This window comes from Lepisosteus oculatus, chromosome 19, assembly GCF_040954835.1.
Source record: "Lepisosteus oculatus isolate fLepOcu1 chromosome 19, fLepOcu1.hap2, whole genome shotgun sequence".
Classification (NCBI taxonomy): domain Eukaryota; kingdom Metazoa; phylum Chordata; class Actinopteri; order Semionotiformes; family Lepisosteidae; genus Lepisosteus; species Lepisosteus oculatus.
The window spans coordinates 6,397,656-6,412,771 of NC_090714.1; the positions used below are offsets into that span (position 1 = coordinate 6,397,656).

At 47.0% G+C, this 15,116-nt stretch overlaps 1 long non-coding RNA gene across 1 annotated transcript; it reads left to right on the plus strand.

Moving 5' to 3' along the window:
• The first annotated feature begins 1,531 nt into the window (after positions 1 to 1,531).
• LOC138224290 (uncharacterized) lies at positions 1,532 to 9,203 on the plus strand. The gene is made up of 3 exons (XR_011182726.1): positions 1,532 to 2,241; positions 4,131 to 4,378; positions 9,134 to 9,203. It is a non-coding gene; the product is annotated as an uncharacterized lncRNA (long non-coding RNA).
• The last annotated feature ends 5,913 nt before the right edge of the window (positions 9,204 to 15,116 follow it).

The following is a 15,116-nucleotide window of genomic DNA, read 5'->3' on the forward strand; positions in this document are numbered from 1 at the left end:
GACAGGAAGTTGTTGTTTTTTTCCTCAGTCAGGCGTCTGGCGTTCTTGAACGGTGCCAGCCGGGCCTCTAACTGCCAGAACAACCACGTCGCCACGGTGAAGTCAAAAACAGGACGTTGTGGGGTGGGGGAGCCGGGTAGGCCCCTCTGGGAGTCCGGGGGCAAGTAGAGTGAGCCCAACCCCTGCGTGGTGAAGCCAGACTGGGCACAGTGCCTCAGGATGCTCCCTAGACTTCCACAACAACACTGTGCTCCCCGCAGCCCATTAAACTGTCACTGTTACACAATCTGCTCCTCGGTGGAAAGCCATCTCCTGTGACACGGTGCGAGAAGTGAGGTATTAAATGTAATCAGGAGCTTCCTCTTTCCCTTAACTTTGGAAACAATTCCCCCCTCCATTGTTAAATTAAACAAACACGCCCGGTTGCACTGTTAAAGTTCATTTTATGCTTTCATCAATTGAATAGCAGTTAAACCTTAAAAGCAGCATTCTAGGGGTGTCACACTTAAGTTTCCAGCCTGGGGAAATTTCTGTGTGGAGTTTGCGTGGTCTTCCACAGGCCTACGGATTTTGTATGGGTCATCGAATTTCCTCACTTCCTCCAGTGACAAGATTATCTGGCAGTTGTCCCCGTGGGTGTCCTGTGTCTTATCTTGGACTCAGGGTAAACTTCAGTGCAGTACTTTGAGACTGCATGGATGGGTAGCAGACTCCAAGAAGTGTGCTGTGAAATACCTGCATTCTTGTTCTGTAGCCCACTGTAGCTAAAGGATTTAATTTCTTCACAGAACTCAAGAGTCTGCCATCTAATTTCTGAAGAGTGTAGTATACCAGTTATAGTGTCCTTCAACAGTGCTGCACTAAACTTTTATTGTCTCTGTCCCCTTTTATTACAGTCCATTTTGAATGTAACTTTAAGTAACTTGGGGGAGCAGTATATTTTCATTGTAAAGGGAAGGGTAAAGGTTTATTCTATGCTGAAAAGAGACACCACGTTTCAGCTGTGGAGTCCCACACCTGAAGAAGGCTCCGAAACGTTGTCTTTTTTTCTTCTTTTCAGCATGAAATAAACCTAAAACTTGTGCCTTTGCAGACTGTGCAGCTACCTCCTGGAACTTTTTTTTGGCATTGTAGTCGTCAGCTTTTGCATCTGATATTTCTGTTCACCCACGAATGTGGAAGCGTCTGCATTGAGTTCAGCGCATGATGTTCTGTCAGATAAATACAAACAAGTGAAATCCACACGATCATCGCTGCCAGATGGGTCACGTCTTGTGTGCTCGGCGCAGTCCTCCTGTAACCAGCCCCTGCTCCTGCCCTGTTGTGCTTGGAGCAAGCAGGCCTGCCTGTTGTTCTTCCGTCTCCGAGGTGTGTCCTCTCTGGCGGCGCTGGCACGGTGACCCAGCCGCCCGCCCGCTCCTGTTTGGACGGGCAGGGGCGCCACGACAGCAGGGCTCCTGCCAGCCGCAAAACAGGAGCCGCTGCCAGGTTTGAGCAAACGCGATAAAGCACAGGGGAGAGGAAGAAACAAGGGTGGAGCGCGCAGGTCTCTCGTAGAGACACCAGGGTCCTGTTGCTTGTCTTTGTGCTGTTCACGGGCCCTGCTCACAAAGCCCCACTGTCTTTATCTCTGCCTGCTTTCTCTTTTGCTCGGACCACAGGGGGCATGTTTCTGCCTTCAGATCCCGGATAGCAGAAAACGCCGAGGCGAAGGAAATGCGTAGCTCACAATGTCCCCAGCTCCCAGTTTTTATCTACACCCCCGAGAGGCCAAGCCAAAAAAATAAAACGGTGGAGACAGAAAAAAAGCGAGCCTCGCTCAGAAGTGCTTCGTAGTCCAGGTTCTAATGCTTGTTCTGGATGTTTCCATTTTTGGGGGGGTGGGCGCAATCTTTCTCAATGCTTCGTGGTGGGATGTTGGAGACTCACCGCAGTGATTTTCTGCAGTAAATGCCGCGTCGTATCAATCCAGTCTGCTCACTTACTGCACGTCATTGAAAAACAGGTCGTAGGAAATGCGGCTAAGCCTCCTCACTTACCCTGGACGCCGGTGAGCGAGCGTCAGAGGAATTGGACATAAATCTCCTCTATTTATCTAGGGGCTGACAGCGTGGAGCGCCGGTTCCGACCAGCGCGATGTGCGCTCAGATTGCACAACGGGACACAGCTGCAGTAGCCCTTGAGCAACAGACCCTAATCCGAAGGGCTCCGGTTCAACCAGCTGTATAAACAGGTACAGAGGTGTGTACGCACAAAGGAAAAAAAAAACAGATTGTTGAAATCGCTGCTAGACAAAAGCATCGGGCGAACCACGTCAATAACGTGTTATCCATTGCCTTGTCCTGTTCTCTTAGCAATGATGTCGTGGCTTAACGGATCTTCCTGTCAATGACCACACTTTGACCATACTTTGACCAGTAATGTGCGTTACTGCAGTCCCTTTAACCGTTGGTAAATACACGGAGTGCATTTTTATTAAGTGCTGTTAAGTCGGGAGTTGTCCTGTTATTACGGTCTGTCTGTAATTAGCATGAGATTAGGGACCTCAGTCCCTGAAGGCCCAAAACCTTCAGCCACAGTCTACACGTAGAAAACAGCAGCCCCGTGTTCAAGGGTTTCCATTCTGGGGGCGTCCTGATGGGGATTTATTATTGAGATAAATGCATAATTTTAAAGGAAGCTTCTGTTACTATTTTGTATAACCCAGCGGATCTTTGTGCTAAGTATCTACCATGGACCTGCTCAAATAATTCATCATCTGATGAAAATAGAATTCAGGAAACTCTTCTTTTCCTGCAAGATGAGTAAAGGATGGACCTTATGGGCTCATTAGGAGTCGCGTTTTATGAGGAGAACGTCCCCACTTTCACAAAATTTCAGTGTGTAGATTTTCATTAGAATGTTATTTGTTTATAATCAACAGAGAATCTCAGAATTATGCAGAAAAATTAGCATTTGCTTAATACAGGTTTCTGCCCTTCTTCTTCTAAACTACGTTTAGAGAATTTGCCATGTATAATCTGGTTTCTAGAAGATTCGGGCCATAGTGTTTTAGATGAAAAGAAACATCTCTGACGTACCTTTGAATGTATGATTTGGGGTTTTGAGCAGTTTTACAGCGGCCAGATGGCAGAGATACTCCTCCAAGTTCTAGTTGTGTTGCTTACTTTGGACTTTTCATTTTAGTTTTCCCTAATAAGGTCTGCCCTTGTGCCAGGCAGCTGTTTCAATGTTTAGGCAGTGCAAAGTTTTCCTATTATGTAGGCCTGCTGACTTGTAGTCTATGCAAAACAATACCTGTTTCCCTGCTGTCCGTGGAGAAAGTTCAGGCTGAAATGGCATGTTTCTGCCTCTGTGAACTGCTGGGGTTAGTGGAATGGAACTGACTTATTTGACTCAAACTAATCCACATCACTTTATTAATAAAAATAAAAGTGTGCAATGAAGCCATGGTCATTTTTTATGATTTGCACAATTAGTGCAACGTAGTGTCAACTGCACACTTTCTGGATTTGGAATGATCTGTTCCAGCTCTGTTGCAGTCTGCTTGCTTCAGTAAAGAAGTGCTATTTTTTACGCAACTGGACATGATGATCTTTATTTTCCCAGTTGGCAAACGTTCCACTCCACAGTGAATAAATTACTTGGGCAGGTTTCCCATAGGGGAATAGTATTCACTTGCTTTGATGACTTCAGCAGAAATCATCTGTACATGCTGGCATGTTAAAGAATGCAAGAGTACCGTTCAGCTTATCAGTGTTTGCTTACTTTGTGATCATGACTGCATTATATCTTTTGATCACACGGTTCTGCTTCTATTTTGTTTTGCAAGGTGCAGGGCTAACCCTCTCCACTCCCTCATAGTGCTTAATTTCCCTGTCTTGAGGAAATCTGAGATGTTTGCTGGTCTGCTCCTGACCAGCAGAACTGCTGCAGTGTTAACCTGAGTCAGCCTTTCACTGGGGCAAACTGGGAAGGCGTGTGACCGACAGGAGGCTGTGGTTCACATGGCCCGTGCACTGGCTTGGAGTGTACAGTAAACAGGCTGGGCTCGATCCCAGCGCTGGTTGTACTCCGCGATGGAGATCTTGAATGTTTGAGCCGGTGGTGATCTCACCTGTCGCCTGCAGGATTCTCCCAAACGGCAGAGCAGAAGAACGAACCCAGGAAAAGGGTTGCACTTGGCCACCCCCAGAGCTTCCTGGGAGTCTGCCAGTCTTCAGTGACGTCAGTGAGAGACGTACGGCCCTGCCAGCGGAGTTCGTGGTGCATGGAAAGATGAAGATGAGCCGTTCCCCTCCTCATCTTCCCTCGGATTAGTACAGGAGTCTCTGCTGTGAATTGAGACCTGCAGGAATGATGGGCAATTCCAGATCAGGTGGATATAAGTAAAAATAAAAAAGGCAGTCACTCTGAGTCACTGTAAAGCTCGGGGGAGCTCGTTTTTCTTGGGATTGCTGTAGGACCTTCCCTGATAATTACACATTCATAAAGTACCTTTAGTCACAAGTAGCCCTTAAGTCTATTAGGGAAAGCAATTATAAGAAATGGGAGAAAGATTCTGAGGCCGGAATTAGATTAGATTTAACACTGAGTGAGAGCATTGCATTTTTCTGGATGACGTGTACCAGGAGAAATGAAAAACAGCTCCTCAGATGGGAGAGTTCAAGGCACGGATCTACTGTGTGCTGGTTACCGGCCTGCACGAATTCTGCTCCAAAGGGGTAATTGGTGTGTTAATTCCAATCAGCTTTGTTTACAAGGAGAGCAAGTTTCACGTGAAGAATTCCTTCCTGTTCTCGCCAGCTGAGTCAGATTTTTATTTCCCCCTCTCGTTTCTTCCCACCAAAGTGCAGATTAATCAATGCAAATCCGTGCAGCTGTTCTCCAATTAGTCACTCAGACCCCCACCACACACACACACGGAAAACACGAGCCCGATAGCCGGTGCTCGCCTCGTCCTGCTCTGGCAGACTCGCCGATCTGTGCTGTGATGCAGGATAGAGCTCGGTTATCGAAACACCTGCCAGTGGCGTCTTCCGGCCACAGTGTCAACAGCATCACATCATGATCGTTATTAGAAGGGCAGAAAAAGACCGTATGCGTTTTGGGCTTTTTGAGGAGCTGCAAGTTCTAGCTGAGGCACGAGCAGATCTAACTGTAATTTGCTTTAAACCGGGACAGGTAGAAGGAGGGGATGGAGGCGGTGTGTCAGTGGCTCATATAAGGGAGGAGAGGCTGGCCCCTCTCCTCCAGCTCTCCAGGCGCACAGAGGGGCGGGCGACATGAATGCAGGCCTCAGGACAGTCTTGGATTTGACAGCAGAGGTCAGTGCCGAAGGAGGATTGAGGGAGAGGGGCAGAGCGCATTGATGTGGGGCTGTTATCCCTCTGAAGCGCTGAGGTGATTGCAGGGTGGGGAGGGAGGGAGATGGGGGAGGGAGGGTGGGGGGGGGGGGCACTTTTGTTCCTCAAGAGGCTGCAGATGGCTGTAATCCTCTCCAGAATGCAGAGAAAGAATCAATCATTTCGGGGGCGAGGGTGTGGGAGGCCGACGAAGGGACTGAAGGAGCGAGAAATGGGGTTTGTTATGGGCCGGGGTGGGAGGGGTGGAGGTCACTGAAGGCAATGGCTCCGTTTCCCGCCAAAAAACAAAAGGGGGAGACGAGCAGACACCGCATACAAACAATCAAACCCCCCCCACACACACCACCGCCGCCCTCCTCCCCGGGCTGCAAACAGCTGTCTGTGCCAAACACAAGGACCCTCCGGGGGGAATTTAGGGGATACGGCCTCAGTCAGTGATCAGCCTGAATGAAAGAGCTCTGTGGGTTAACATCAGCCCAGACGCTCCTCAGCACTTAGAACTCCACGGCGATAAAAACAACAAGGTTTAGAAGTAGGTCTGGCAGAGTTGGCAGAAAAGACAAATACGGAACCGTGACTCAGAGAATCCTTGTACAAGCCTTGCTTTTGTCTATGTTTCCTTTTCTCGAAGTGCCTGTTGTTTTCAAGACTGCAGCCTGGAAAAAAAAGAAAAAAGGAGCCCCAGTGTGTTCTTGGATGCAGAGCTTTGGGGCTTGGGTTTTTTAGGGTTCTTACTGTTTTGGGGATACTGTAAGTACGTTTTGTATACCACAAAGGGGATTTGAATCCCTTCAACACTCAGTGGCTCGCAGATGTTTTTCAACTTTTCCTTTCAAAACAGCTGGAGATCAATGACAGGCTTCCCGTTGATCGCGTGGCTCCGGTCTGACGCCACTCTTTCCAGGCATTTCGTCCGTGATCCACGCTGATCTGATGGTGCCAAACTTGTGCAATCGAAGGACATTCCTGCTCCATGTCATATGGGCAGTGAGGAATATCACATTTCCTGTGCCATCAAAACACTTGTAAAACCTTTTAAACCTTGCCATACTAACTGAGGCGCCCAGATATATTAAGGTTGCCAGGTCTAACATGAATAACGACCTGCTTACAAAACCTGCCTTGCAAAAACCTGAGCATATACAGTACGTATGAAATTGCAGTCCTGGTTCTTATCAGACCTGGCACTGACGTTTGAAGGAAGCTATGAAGTTTCGTCCCCCACACAATCATAAAGCAGAGTGCACAGCACATTGTCATTCTATACTCGACCGACTTCAGGAAATTTGCTGGCAAGGTGCTTGACTGATACCATTAACAAACTCTCACCACTTGTGAGCACAACACTAACAACTGACTCCTGTAATGACTAAAAAAAAACAAGTCTGTTCTTTTAACAGTCTGGACTCGACAGTCTTTGAAATCCTCTGTTCTGCCGTTTACTATATCTCTCTCTGTCTTACTCCAAGCAAGCAGATGTGCTCTTTTTGTATTCTCTTTTTGAGCATCTTGAAAATTGAAAAGAGTAGCAAGTCAATGACAGCAGGGTGCATCACATAAGATCAAACAATGAGTATTTCTGCCTCGCAGTACTGGTGCCCTGGATTCAATTCCTGAGGGACACTCTGGGTGGAGTTTGTATGTTCTCCCTGTTTTCGTGCGGGTTCCCTGTTGGTGCTCCAGTTTCTTCCCACATCCAAAGATATACTAGTAGGTTAATTAGCTTCTGGTAAAATTGGCCCTGGGGTGTGTCTGCCCTGCAATGGACTGGTGTGCCCATTGCTTGCCAGAACAGGCTTCAACTCCCCTGCGACCCCGTACTGGAAATACCAGTTAGAAAATTGGTGGATTTCACATGGAGCCAGCTGCTTACCTGACTCCTTTTCCTATAATGTTCATTTTTACTGCTTTCTTGTCAAGCCCCTTTAGGGTCTCAGGAGTGCCAGAGCCTATCCAGACAAGCTTCAGGCGCAAGGCAGGATACACCCTGGATGGGATACCAGTCCATTACAGGGCACAGAGGCACTCACACCAGGGCCAGTTGTCCCAGAAGCAAATTAACCTACCAGTAATTTTTTGGACTGGGAGGAAACTGGAGCACCAGGAGGAAACCAATGCAAACATGGAGAGAACATGCAAACTCCACACAGACAGCACCCCAGGACTAGAATTGAAGGGCCCCAGAGCAGAGAAGTAGAACTGCCGTCCGAAGGATGTTGCATAAAGTAAAAAAACATTGCACAGCTTTTTTTATTAACAATTAAAATCTTTAGTATTATTCTCACTAAAATAATAATCATAACAATGCACATGGAGGCTTCATGGCCTGTTTGTAATGTTTCAGGCAGGCTGCAGTCCGGACGTTTGGGTCCTTACTTTTGGAAAGTAACTCATTACAGTTTCCGGTTTCTTGAATGACACTGTATCCGTGAGTTACAGAAAAGTTACAGAACATAAATAACTGTGAAGAACTGAAACTACTCACAGTTACTTTTGGGAGGGAGAGTAAATCTAGCACGCTATCAAAGAGTACAATAAACAAAGCTGTTAGATTTACACGTTTCGTTCACTCCAAGCTTCCCCATATCCAATTAAATCTCTCATTTCTTTCAATGTTTCAAGCACCTGAACTGAAAAAATACAGCACGAAGCTTTCTGAAAATGTGTGTATGCATGGTGCATTTGATTTACCTGCTGGGGAGAGTTTGCAGAACACTTTATAGGCATGGGCTTGTTAGTCTGAGACAGACATACCACATGACTCTGTCGGGACAAAAGGAATTCCACGGTAGTTTGTGTCACTCAGGAAAAAACTTCCTCAGAATGCCTGTGAATGTAGTGGAGACGTCTGCTGGCCAGTCTGGCTACAGTGTGCCTACAGTATCCAGAGACTTCCAGCCCTCCAGCTGGAGAAACACTGTCTGCTGGGCTCTAAATCTCCAGTGCTCATTGATGACTTCATGACTTCATCTGCTTGCTTCTTTCTTCTTTTATTCCATGTGTGAGCTCAGGTGTTTTTGACACTCAGGACTAACCAAAACAAACAACTTCAACAACACAAAACCTTCCACAGACTCCCCACATTTTCCATTTCTGCAAATAGAAAAAATGGTCTACACGGCATATCACGGTCTAATTCGTCATTTTTGGATCCTGCGTTATGGGTTCGTTTTGTCCTTGCACTGTCAAGAGATAAATGGCACGGGGCTGAAGCAGGTCTCCTGTGATGTGGCGAGCCTCTCTCGCTCTCTCGGGCTGCGCGGGTGTGCGCTAGACGCCTCCGTAAGTGGTCTGTTTTGTTCCGGACACCTGCCCCAGTCAGACCCTGCGGACAGACGAGATGCAGTCTTGGAGTTGGTGGGAGCCCAACCCCTCCCCACCAGAGTGTCCAGCCTGGTTTTGGGCAGTGGCGCTATGGCTCGTCCTGTATGTACTCTGGTCTGTGGTTGGTAAGAGTCTGGGTTCAAATCCCCAGAGTAAACTGCAGTCGGTGATGGTATGAGACCCAATACATGTTTGGGGTGTGGCTGGAAGGTTGCTGGTTCAAATCCCACAGCTGGCAGAGGAATCCTACAAGCTGGGGGATGCGAAAAGACAAATTCCTAATGCAAGAAATTGTATATGGCCAATAAAGTGATCTGATCTAAACCTTGCAGAGATCGTGGGGCAACATTTGGGGCGCTTGTACCCTCTTTGCATCAAGCACCTTGTGATATAAGAACCTATGAGAGTCAGTTTGCTAATCTTGCTTTATTTCTGCCTAGCAGGTAAGTGATCTGAGCGTCTCATCCAGGCACGTTTTGAAAGAAGTGATGGGATCATCTTTGACAACACGGCTGGGTAGTTTTTGTGTAAAGAAGTGCCTCCCGTTCTCGCTGGATATCTCTCAAGAACACAGGAGTCAAAACTCGCAGCAGCGCTTCTTAATTTCCCAGCGCTTCTGTGAATTTGATTCCTCCCCCCACTGGAAGGTATTGACAAGACAATTGGCCCTGATCCCAGGATCTTTTGCTCACTGGACAAGACACACCTGTTTCCACTTCAGCGATGCTCAGCCACTGAAGTACTGCGGTTTTCACACAGCCTTTTCCTGAGAGCTTTGTCCTGGCGCAGCACAATGGAGGAGTTTAGCTGGCCGGCATGGTCTTTAGTAGGCCACTGTGCAGACAGCTGTTCTAACCTCTGGCCCTAATCCTCTAATTACCTAGATCGCCTGCTCTTTCTCTCTCCAAATAAGAAGACGGGGGCAGATCGGGTGACTGTACGGGTCTGGTTTTATGCTGTTTCCCTCTCTGTTCCGTTGTTCGATTGCGCATTTCAACGCCACAGCGTGGCGCGGGTACAGACAGCGGGGAGACTGTCTCCTGCCGACGTCCCGGGCTGAACGCAAGACTCAGAAAAGCCGAGCGCCGGAAAAAGCTCCTTTGTTGTGGCAGGGCCCTTGCCTGGGGTCTGCGTTTTCCTCTTCCTGCTGTGAAGAAATTGACTGGGACCCCCCCATCCTGACATTTGGAAGGAGTGGGGGGAAAAAAGAAAGAAAAGACTGAAGGCGGGAGAAATGACTAGATACTGCTCCCTTCTTCCTTCAAACCCACGGTCCCCATTCAAAGCTCTTTAGTGGAATATGTCACCCTCAATAAGCAGTATTATTTTAACCTTGGACACAATGCAGTATATATAACAGATACACAGGCTTTGTATTAATATATATGCAATTTCATGCAGATTAATATTCTGATTAATATAGATCAAATATTATTTTCAAGGTTGGAGAGCTGGAACCTTCACTGTATTTGTTCAGAAGTACTGGCAGCCAGCCAGTTCAGTAGTCACCTCGCAGTCACAACTTCACAATTATAACTTCATTGCTGTCATTCTGGTGTCTTTGTCTGTTATTAGACATTCTGCTACTGTTTATGCTGTAGGAAGCTTGGACTCATTCAGCTAAGTCTCTTTGATGTTTCGGATGCAGAAAACCTGTCCTCTCCCAGCGTATTTCAATTCGTTCAGATCGTTTTCAGGATTTCAGATGTTTCTCGGGCGAAACAGTCAAACTGAAACAAGACTAATGCTAGTGTTGTTTTATAAATCCCTCTTAAGTTGTGGCCAGCTGTGCAGACCCCTAGACTCCCCTCTTTAGTTCCAGGGCTGTCCAGGTGTGGCAAAGCCCAGCTACACAAGACACCAATCACAGCTCACGGGTTTTACCCTACTGCCCCCTCCTCCTTCCACCCTCTTGCCTATCTGGCCAAATCTCCACAGCTTTGCTCCACCTGTTGTGCTGGGAGATGCACTTTTCTGTACCGGGGCCATGAGGGATGGAATCCTGTCCTAATTAAGACAAGGATTAGCAGAGCACTGTGGGAATCACTCTCAGTGTGGGAAAGACAGTCTCTCTCTCTCTCTCTTCCTCTTTCTCCTGCTCGAACTCAAGTGGGTTTGCTCGCTCAGCTCTTCTGTCTGCCTCTCCCTCTCCAACAAATTCCAGCTCAAAGGGTATTTTAAGGGCCCGGCGAGCTAGGACGGATATTGCCAAAATCTGTATTTCAGAATCCAGCCGACAAGAACAGAGCAGGTGCTCTCTCACTCTCTTTCCCCACTGCAGATTGTTAAAAGAAGAATACAAAGTAACACTGTGTCAATGTGTGGATTTAAAAAAAAAAAGCATATTCACCACAATCAAGAATGACCACTGAAGCATCTACTTTTGGGAGTACTGGACACTGTACGTATATACGCTCAGGCTGAGCCAAAGAAAGGCCAGTAGCGAATTTATTTCAAATAAAGGCTGATGGCTCAGAACAATGTCTTACAAATTCTCCCCTAATGAAAGCCTTGGAGTTTTGTCACGAGGTGTTTGCAGAACTTAATAACGGCTAGTTCGTGGTTCATCAGAACTTTATAACCTATATGGGCAGTCATTGGGAAGGAACGTTCCTAATGATATTAAATAATACGGGATTTCCCTGCGATGGAAAACGGGGTGGCCGTTTCTTTCCAATGGGAACCGCGCAGACTACTAATTGCTCTCCGTAAAGAATGCTGCATTGTTGCTCTTTGATTTTGAACGGATGAGCAGAAAGACTGATTTCTCCTTCACCCACTTTTCCTGTCTCCTGGCTCTCTGTCTCCCTCTCTTCCTCTGTCTCTCCCACACGTTCTGCTTGCCTCAGAATCCCTCCCCACTGTGGTGCTTATACAGGGGCTGTCCATTCCAATTACATTATGTCCCAACAAGCACGCAGCGCACAGCTCTTTTGAATCTCTATTGGCATCTCGTGCAGTACACACAGATTCCCAGGACATTCCAGGCATACTTCCTCTGAGCCTCCCCTTAGAGCACTGGGAATGCAAATAGGGCTTCATGAAGTAAATACTGTATCAATTAAGTCCAGCCCTTGAAACAAAGAACCTCTTTCACCACAGTGCATCAATGGTAATATGAAGCAGGCTTGGATGAAAAGCAATTTTGGCACACCCAGCTTTCCCACTTTGTAAAGCACGGCCCCACTCACAAAGAAAAAGTTGTTTTTAACCGTTTATGGTGAGTGGGAGCCCCTTCACGACTTTGGCTGCCTACCATATACATCACGCTCAGCTTTCCAAGGATCTCGCACGATGACAACAGCTTTCCCTGATGCGACACAAGGATTAAGACTAGACAGGAGCAGAGATCATTATTTCTGTTGCCTTTCTCTCAGGAAGTGATGGTGCAGTTTTGTTGGAGCAGGTCAAACAACAGCCGGCTTGCACATGATCATCAGAGGCAGCACTGTTTGCATTGTCTTCATTATTGGGTCTCAATGGCCCTCAATCCAACTCAGTTAGATCAATGGGGCTCTCTTCTCTGACAGGGCCTCTGAGACGCCTATGGACACTGCAGTAAGTGGGAGTCACACACAGCCAAGAAAAAGCCATAATCTTTTATTTCAAACAAAATCTCAAATATTTACTTTAGCCCGAACAGGGGACAGATAAGCGCTGGTTCAATGCTGACATCTGAGCAGGAAGAATAAGACCCACGAGCCAAGTCCACTTCTCAACATTTCTTCCCAGCGTTCAGCCCCACAGGCTTTAGGTGGGGGAGTGAGTGCAGCTGTCTCTGCTGGTCTTTGATGTGATGTCAGAGGTCAGCTGTTCTTATCTGTTATTGCCGGCTTGGGAAACAGATAAGCCGGACATCTCCAGAGAGCTGCGCTCCATTGTCCCGTTCTGATGAGTTTAAATCCCTGCTCCTCTTTTTCCCACTAACCCCAACAGGCCAAACCTCACACCCTCCCCTGTCCTCTGGCACAGTACAGTATCGCCCCCTGGCACGGGCCCAGCCTGTCCTTCCTCTCCTTTCCCAGAGGCCTTCCGGAGGTACCGGAGAGCCGACTCGAAGGCATTTCTGGGAAACGCCGCTTCCCATCCGTACTGGCCTCCCCTGACATGCCATCCATCAGCCTCGATAATAATAATAAAATAATAATAATAATAATAAACTTTATTTTATATAGCGCCTTTAAAGATGGCTTCTCAAAGCGCTTTACAGGATGACAATAACAATAAATAAGAAGACTACAACAATAATTAAGAAGATTTCACAAGATAGGACACAATTATAATTACAACAATACAACAATAACAATAGAGGAGACCGTGGAAGGTGGTATTAAGAAGAGCAGAGGGGTGAAGAATGGAACCAGTTAAGTAAAGGCTTTTCTGAAGATTTTTGAGGTTTTGAGTCTAGATTTGAAGGAGTTTACAGAAGGTGACTCTCTGATATCCTTGGGCAAAGAGTTCCAGAGCTTGGGGGCATAGCAGGAGAAGGCCCTGTCGCCCATACAATGTAGACGGGCTTGGGGGACAGTAAGGAGGGCAGAATTTGAAGAGCGGAGGTTGCGAGGTGGGGAGTAGGGCGATAAAAGTTCAGACAGGTACTGAGGTGTCAAGCCATGTAGAGCCTTATAGGTGAGCATGAGGATTTTAAAGTCTACGCGGAATTTGACCGGAAGCCAGTGCAAGGACTCCAGGATAGGCGTAATGTGAACACTTGCACTTGACCTGGTCAGGATTCTGGCTGCTGAATTGTGGACATACTGCAACTTGTTCAGAGTAGATTTAGATACCCCAGGGAGTAGAGCATTGCAGTAGTCAATTCGATACCTTTCTATTCCTCACGCAGCCGAGCGCTAGTCCGCAGATGGCTCTTTCATTTGTCCGAGCACTGAAGGAGATGGCTGCAGTGGGGGGTGAACGAGCACAAGCCCAGGGTGGGCACCTTTGCTGTAACCCCATGATTTGTACTATATATAAACAGTATTGTCAGAAGCAGGGACTGGGTTTACGTTTCACTGATCCAGCTGCTAGGAGATGCTATTTTATCTGCAATGTGGTGATTAAGTAAATAATTCCTTACACTTATCTAGCACTTTTCTGGACACTCCACTCAAAGCTCTTTACAGGTAATGGGGTCTCCCCTCCCCCACCACCAGTGTGCAGCCCCACCTGGATGATGCGACAGCAGCCATAGTGGGCCAGTACACTCCCCACACACCAGCTTTCAGTGAGGAGGAGAACAGAGTGATGAAGGTAATTCATAGATGGGGATTATTAGGAGGCCATGATTGGTAAGGGCCAATTGGAAATTTGGCCAGGACGCTGGGGTTACACCCCTACTCTTTTCGGGAAATACCCTGGGATTTTTAATGACCACAGAGAGTCAGGACTTGGTTTTACATCTCTTCCAAAGGACGGCATCTTTTTACAGTATAGTGTCCCCATCACTATACTGGGGCATTACGACCCACAGAGACCTTAGGATGAGCGCCCCCTGCTGGCCCCACTAACACCTCTTCCAGCAGCAACCTTAGTTTTCCCCAGGAGGTCTCCCATCCAGGTACTGACCAGGCTCACACCTGCTGAGCTCCAGTGGGCTGCCAGTTGTGACTTGCAGGGTGACATAGCTGCTAGCAGTATAATTGTACTGACCTTGATGTTACTTAATCGTATGGAAATTTAGAATAAAATTGAACAATCCTTTTATTCTTAGGGGGTCACACTGGGCAGGAGCCTATCTTGGAGTGAGGCAGGACTACACTCTGGAGCAGGGGACTCAGACTCAGTTCCTGGGGAACCTGGTGTTGCTATTTTTCCACCCATGTTCTCAGTGACATCATTGGTCTAATTATCTAAATAGCTGACTAATAGCCTAACCAGGCTCTGAGGTGGTCTGAGGTAGTTTTAATGAACCGTGGAGTCTTCTAATTTAGAAAATATTTAGGTTAATTGATTACTTCAAGGTACCAGGAACTGAGTTTCAGACCTCTTTGGTTGGCATGCCAGTCCACGTTCTCAGGTAGTATTTAGACACACGAAGTCACCTGGACAGCATGTCTTTGGACTTTGGGAGGAAACCACAGAAAAATTCTAAATCCACATAGAAGGTGCTCCAGGTGGAATTAACTCAAGACTTAAAGACTTATTGAGGGCGCACATGTAGTGACAGGACTACATTTTTAATTTAGATTGATAGATACTTTGTTGATCCCGTGAGGGAAATTGCAGTGCAACAGCAGCTTAACAAAGTCAACACAGCCCACTGTAACGCAATTATACAATACATACACTACAATCAGTACAGCCAGTGAGAAGTGCACTGTCCAGAATATACAAAGAACAAACCAGAACAGTACACAAAACATTGTATTGCACAATATAAATATAAATGTATTGTAGTCCCTAGTATATATTGCACAAAAACAGTTG